This window comes from Corythoichthys intestinalis, chromosome 10, assembly GCF_030265065.1.
Source record: "Corythoichthys intestinalis isolate RoL2023-P3 chromosome 10, ASM3026506v1, whole genome shotgun sequence".
Lineage (NCBI taxonomy): Eukaryota > Metazoa > Chordata > Actinopteri > Syngnathiformes > Syngnathidae > Corythoichthys > Corythoichthys intestinalis.
In genome coordinates, this window is record NC_080404.1 from 6,358,481 (window position 1) to 6,366,470 (window position 7,990).

Genomic DNA, 7,990 nt, shown 5'->3' on the forward strand with positions numbered 1-7,990 from the left:
CCGAACCAGATGCCCGAGCCACCTCAACTGACTCCTCTCAAGACGGAGAAGTACCGGCTTGACATTGAGTCCCTCCTGGATGACCGAGCTTCTCACCCATCATCCCCACTCATCTCTGAGGGAGAGCCCGGACACCCTGTGGAGGAACCTCATTTTGGCCGCTTGTATCCTGGATCTTGTTCTTTCAGTCATGACCCACAGCTCGTGACCATAGCTGAGGGTAGGGACGTATATCGACTAGTAAATCAAGAGATTCGCCCTTCGACTCCTTCTTCACCACTACCGACCAGTGCAGAGTCCGCATCATTGCAGACGCTGCACCGATCTGCCTGTCAATCACCCGCTCCCGCCTACGCTCACTCGTGAACCCCGAGATACTTGAACTCCTCTGCTTGGGGCAGAATCTCATCCCGGACCTGGAGAGGGCATGCCGCCCTTTTCAGGCTGAGGACCATGGTCTCGGATTTGGAGGTGCTGATCTTCATCCCGACCGCTTCACACTCGGCTGCGAACCGCTCCAGCAAGAGTTGGAGGTGATGAAGCTCATAGCACCACATCATCCGCGAAAAGCAGAGATGCAATGCTGAGGCCACCAAACCGCTGCGCCTAGAAATTCTGACCATGCAAATTATGAACAGAATCAGTGACAAAGGGCAGCCTTGGCGGAGTCCAGCCCTCACTGGGAACGAATTTGACTTACTGCCGGCAATGCAGACCAAACTCTGACACTGGTCGTACAGGGACCGAACAGCCCTTACCAAGGGGCTCGGTACTCTGTACTCCTTGAGCACCCCCCACAGGACTCCCTGAGGCACACCTTCTCCAAATCCACAAAACACATGTAGACTGGTTGAGCAAACCCCAAGAACATCTGTAGCTGGGGGTTGCTATGTTACTTTTTTAAAATTTTTATAAATAAGATATAAATAAGATATAATATATACTGGACTGTCTCAGAAAATTAGAATACACAATATTCTAATTTTCTGAGACAGTCCTGTATATTGTTCTATGTAAAGGACGTCAGCCAAGGTCGGCCCCCCACATTTTTACCACGCCAAATCTGGTCCCCTTTGCAAAAAGTTTGGACACCCCTGCTTTAAATGGTGGATTAATGTACAGGACTGTCTCAGAAAATTAGAATATTGTGTATTCTAATTTTCTGAGACAGTCCAGTATATTAGGGATGTCAAACGATTAGAAATTTTAATCGAGTTAATCACAGCTTAAAAATTAATTATTCGTAATTAATCGCAATTAATCGCAATTCAAACCATCTATAAAATATGCCATATTTTTCTGTAAATTATTGTTGGAATGGAAAGATAAGGCACAAGATGGATATATACATTTAACATACGGTACATAAGTACTGTATTTCTTTATTATAAGAATAAATCAACAAGATGGCATTACCATTATTAACATTCTGTTAAAGCGATCCATGGATAGAAAGACTTGTAGTTCTTAAAAGATCAATTTTCGTACAAGTTATAGAAATTTTATATTAAAACCCCTCTTCATGTTTTCGTTTTAATAAAATTTGAAAAATTTTCAATCAAAAAATAAACTAGTAGCCCGCCATTGTTGATGTCAATAATTACTTACACAATGCTCATGGGTGCTGAAGCCTATAAAATCAGTCGCACCCAAGCGCCAGCAGAGGGCGGCAAAACTCCGAAAAACACAACAAGTACACCTTTCACTGTACTGTCATTTTAATCTGTTTGAGAGGGGCATTTGTGCGTTAATTGCGTCAAATATTTTAACGGGATTAATTAAAAAAATTAATATATATATGTACAGTGCCCTCCGTAATTATTGACACCCCTTAAAAACATGTGTTTTTTAGCTTCTAATAATTTTTGAAAAATTCAAATAATATGGGACCTTAATGGAGAAAAAGACAAAAATCCAACCTTTAATACAAGTGCATTCATTCAGTGGGGAAAAAATCCCAAATAAAGAAAAAAATATTTGACATCAAATAATGTGTGTCACAATTATTAGCACCCCTGGTGTTAATACTTTGTACAAACCCCTTTTGCCAACAAAACAAGGTCTGGGGACTGAGATGGCCATAGGAGGAGCTTGATTTTGTGTCTGGTGAATCATTTCTGTGTAGATTTGGCCATATGTTTAGGGTCATTGTCTTGCTGAAAGACCCAGTGACGACCCATCTTCAGCTTTCGTGCAGAGGGCAACAGATTTTGATTTAAAATGTCCTGGTATTTCAAAGCATTCATGATGCCATGCACCCTAACAAGGTTCCCAGGGCCTTTGGAAGCGAAACAGCTCCACAGCATCACTGACCCACCCCCATACTTCACAGTGGGTATGAGGTGCTTTTCAGCATGCGCATCTTTCGTGGCACGCCAGACCCACTTAGAGTGCTTGTTGCCAAAAAGCTCAATCCTGGTCCTACAAAAAAATACACTCGGTCCCAGGCTTCAACTGGGACCGTGTGCTTTGGTCAGATGAGACCAAGATATATATATATATATATGTATATATATATATACAGTACTGTGCAAAAGTATACTATATATTTTTATTATATTATTTATATACAGGATATACTGTATGTATATATTTTCCCCAAGTGGAAGCTTCCATGATCCTAATAAATTTAATAATTAAAAAAATATATATACAGTATTGTGCAAAAGTTTTAGGCAGGTGTCCTGCCTAAAACTTTTGCACAGTACTGTATATATATATTTGTATATATATATATATATATATTATTTTACTTTGCAAAAAGACGTATATGTATTAAAAAAAAAAAAAAAAAAACGTCTCGCCCACCCGGGCGGTATGGTCTCTCCTTTCAAGCTCGGGTACTCTACCAGAGCCCTGGGAGCTTGAGGGTCCTGCGCAGGATCTTAGCTGTCCCTAGGATTGCTCTCTTCTGAATGGAGACGTCGGACGTTGTTCCTGGTATCTGTTGGAGCCATGCACCCAGCTTGGGGGTTACTGCCCCTAGGGTCCCGGTCAATACTGGCACAACTCTTGCCTTCACTCCACACATTTTCTCCAACTCTTCCTTCAACCCTTGATATTTCTCCAGCTTTTCATGTTCTTTTTTCCTGATGTTGCTATCGCTCGGGATTGCTATCACTACTGCTGTCTTCTGATGTTTATCCACCACCACTATGTCAGGCTGGTTGGCCATCACCAGTTTGTCTGTCTGGATCTGGAAGTCCCACAGGATCTTGGCTCGGTTGTTCTCGACCACCTTCGGAGGTGTCGCCCACCTTGACTCTGGGGTCTCCAGTCCATACTCGGCACAGATGTTCCTGTACACTATGCCTGCTACCTGGTTATGTCGTTCCATGTATGCCTTGCCTGCTAGCATCTTACACCCTGCTGTGATGTGCTGGACTGTCTCAGGGGCCTGTTTGCATTGCCTGCACCTGGGTTCCTGTCTGGTGTGATAGACCCCAGCCTCTATTGCTCTTGTGTTAAGGGCCTGTTCTAGTGCTGCCATGATCAGTGCCTCCGTGTTGTCTTTCAGTCCGGCCTTTTCCAGCCACTGGTATGTTTTTCACATGTCAGCTCCCTCCTCAATTTGTCGGTGGTACACACCATGCAGGGGCTTGTCCATCCATGATAGCTCCTCAGGGTCCTCCTCTTTATTGGGCTTCTGTTGCCTGAGGCATTCACCGAGCAGGTCATCACTGGGGGCCATTTTCATGATGTACTCTTGGAGGTATGTAGTTTCCGCCTGGATCGTGGCTCTGATGCTCAGTAATCCTCGGCCTCCCTCTTTCCGGTTTGCATAGAGCCTCAGGATGCTGGACCTAGGGTGAAACCCTCCGTGCATTGTAAGGAGCTTCCTTGTCTTGATGTCGGTAGCCTGCATCTCTTCCAGTGGCCAGGATACGATGCCAGCAGGGTATCTGATTACTGGTAGGGCATAGCTGTTAATGGCCTGGGTCTTATTCTTGCCATTCAGCTGACTCTTGAGGACCTGCCTCACCCTCTGTAGGTATTTGGTTGTGGCAGACCTTCTAGTCGCTTCCTCATGGTTTCCATTTGCCTGTGGGATCCCCAGGTACTTGTAGCTGTCCTGCACATCTGCTATTTTGCCTTCAGGTAGTTCAGCCCCTTCAGTTCACCTTCCCTCTTCTGGATACCATTCGCCCACACTTATCTAGTCTGAATGACATCCCTATGTCATTGCTGTATATTCTCGTGAGGTGGATCAGGAAGTCAATGTCACGCTCGTTCTTGGCATACAGCTTGATGTCATCCATGTAGAGGAGGTGACTGATGGTTGTTCCACTTCGGAACCGGTACTCGAAACCACTCTTGGTGATGAACTGGCTGAGGGGGCTTAGGCCTATGCAGAACAGCAGGGGTGACAGAGCATCTCCTTGGTAGATACCGCATTTGTTGCTCACATGAGCAACTGGCTTCGAGTTGGCTTCTAGAGTTGTCTTCCACAGCCCCATCAAGTTCTGGAGGAAGGTCCTTAGTGTCCTGTTGATGTTATACAGCTTCAAGCATTCCAGCATCCATGCGTGTGGCATTGAATCATAGGCTTTCTTGTAGTCAATCCAGGCAGTGCACAGGTTGGTGCTCCAAGCTTTGCAGTCCCTGGCGACGGCCCTGTCCACCAGTAGTTGGTGCTTGCCTCCCTGGTGTTATTGCCAATCTGTTTCTGTGCCCTGTGCATGTATTACTCCATGTGCCTGCTCATTTTAGCCGCTATCATGCCTGATAGGAGCTTCCATGTGGTGCTGAGGCAGGTGATAGGCTGGTAGTTGGATGGTACTATCCCCTTCTGGGGGTCTTCATAGTGAGGACTGTCCGACCTTGGGTTAGCCACTCTGGGGGGGTCCCCGACCTCAGCAGCTGGTTCATTTGTGCTGATAGGCGTTTATGGAGTGCAGTTAGGTTCTTGAGCCAGTAGGCATGAATCTTGTCAGGCCCTGGAGCTGTCCAGTTCTTCATCTTGGACAGTCTTGTCTGAATGTCTGCTGTTGTGATGAGTACTGGGTCTTGTTCTGGGATGTTGTGATGTTCTGACTGCAGGTCTGCCAGCCATTGGGCGTTAGTGTTGTGAGACGCCTCTTTTTCCCAGATACTCTTGCACTATTGTTCAGTCTCAGCTCTATTAGGAGGCTAACTTCTCTCCGTGTTGTTCTGATTTTTGCCTCTAGCCTTCGTTTCCATGGAGGTTCCTTCTGGCGCTGCTTATCTTGTAGCCAAGTGACTCTAGGATGACTGATTCTGCTGCATATATCAGCTGATTGGTCTCAGTGATGTTTACGGTAGGGATGTTCAGTAGTGCTGTGTTGACATCCTCCAGCAGAGATTCTGATGGTACTTTGTTTGTTAGCCTTGGCAGGTAGGAGGTAGTTGAGTTCCCCCAGGACTTCATGATCTTCTCTCTAAGGTCTGCTGCTCTCTCATTCTCTTCCGCTGCTCTTGCTTGGTACCCAATCTGGATGTTGGGGGTGATGATGAAATCACCCCCCACTTGAGCTGGCGTCCTGGCTCCCCCTTGCCGTAGCATATTTGTACCTTGGATGAGACACATCGTGCCTCATCAATCTCTAACTGTGATAGCAAGTTCTTCTTGCAGATATTAGAACCCTGAGCCAGTAGTTGTTTCTTGGTCAGTATGGATGTGGGATAACCATTCTTCCCACATTCTCTGCATGTACCCCCTTTCACAGTGGTTGCTGCTGTCATAGCACTCCATTAACACCCTGTTGTTCCTCCTGCTCCATCTGTGTCTTGTTCCAGTAGCCCACTTGACATCAGGTTGGCCCTTGTTATACATATATACATACATATACATACATATATATATATATATATATATATATATATATATATATATATATATATATATGTATAGGGCTGTCAAACGATTGAAATTTTTAATCAAGTTAATTACAGCTGAAAAATTAATTAATCGTAATTAATTGCAATTCAAACTGCCATATTTTTCTGTAAATTATTGTTGGAATGGAAAGATAAGACACAAGATGGATATATACATTCAACATACGGTACATAAGGACTGTGTTTGTTTATCATAACAATAAATCAACAAGATGGAATTAACAATATTAACATTCTGTTAAAGCAATCCATGGATAGAGGGACTTGTAGTTCTTAAAAGAAAAATGTTAGTACAAGTTATAAAAATTTTATATTAAAACCCCTCTTCATGTTTTCGTTTTAATAAATTTTGTAAAATTTTCAATCAAAAAATAAACTAGTAGCCCGCCATTGTTGATGTCAATAATTACTTACACAATGCTCATGGGTGCTGAAGCCTATAAAATCAGTCACACCCAAGCGCCAGCAGAGGGCGGCAAAACTCCATAAAACACAACAAGTGAGCGTTTCACTGTACTGTCATTTAAATCTGTCTGAGCGGGGCATCTGCGTTAATTGCGTCAAATATTTTAACGTGATTAATTAAAAAAATTAATTCACACCCGTTAACGCGATAATTTTGACGGCCCTAATATATATATGTATATATATATATTTCTGGGGGAAGACCCATTTTGAACAGGAGGGCATTTAAAAAAAAAAATTAAACAGCGAAACCCTATCTGGAGGTGAGAGCATGAAAGAGCAGAATTAAAGACGCCATTACTTTAACAAGATATTATCGCGTACTTACCTCTTTTCGATCCAAAAACTCCATGTAGCATGTATCACCGAGTGTCAAGACAAAGCTGTGAATGGCCACAGCCGGAATTTTTGGGTATTTTATGGGTGAAACATGGTAATATAACAAGGGCCGCGATGCAGAAATCGCAGACATCAAGGAGTGATCGAGATTTTCTTATTCATATATTTACCCTTTAAAAAAAAGTTTTTTTTTTTTTTTTTCAAATTTCCTTTGTTAGGATCAATTATTTATCATCTAACATATTGGAGAAAATGCAACAGTAACAAACAAATATACAATTAAGCGATAGTTATGAGGTGGATATCCGTGACTTTTTTACAGACACCAATTTTGTCATTGTGAAGTAATTTGTTTAAAAGTTTAAAATATGCGAGTGAATAATTTTTAAAGTGTTTTTTTTTTTTTTTTAAACTAAATATTAGACATCAATGATTCTAAACTAAAAATGACAGACATTTTGAATAATAAATATGATTACTTAATTTCTTTTTATGGCTAGGTTGAAACAAAAGCGGTTGCGTGACGTCTGTAAACAGGGTTTTTCAGGGTAAAACGGACAAATTAAAAATAAATCGGGGGCTTAATGTGCCATGAATCTGCTATGGCAGCATAGAGACATATTGTTCTATCAAAAACAACAGTTCTTTTGGCTTAAAATACAGCATTGTATTTTAAAGAGGGGTGCATAAGCAGAAACTGCTTTTTCAGACTTGTCTGTGTTTTCCGCCATATATATGCAATATATATATATATATATATATTTTTTTTTTTTTAATTATTAAATTTATTAGGATCATGGAAGCTTCCACTTAAAATATATACATACAGTATATCCTGTATATACATAATATAATAAAATATATAATATAATAAAAATATACAGTACTGTTATATATACAGTATGTATATATATATATATATATATATATATATATATATATATATATATATATATATATATATATATATATATATATATAAAATTTCATTTATATATACTGTATATTTCCAATGCTAAATCTGGGGGGGGGGGGGGGGGGGGCGCTACTTCGCAGTTTTTCACTTATCGCAATGGGTTCCTGACTCCATTAACTGCAAAAAACGAGGGATCACTGTAATTAGGTTATTCATTACTGAAAAAGAAAAAAAAACGCGGTTCGAAATGCCGTTATACTCTAATGCCGTTATTAACAACACTGCTAATCATATTGTACGGTAATCATCAGTCTTTGTAAAGGAATATCATTTTATTTCAAGTACTGTACAATTTTAGCATCTTCACAAGCTCAACATTTTATTGTGATGGGATAAGGAATAAAGAAAGCC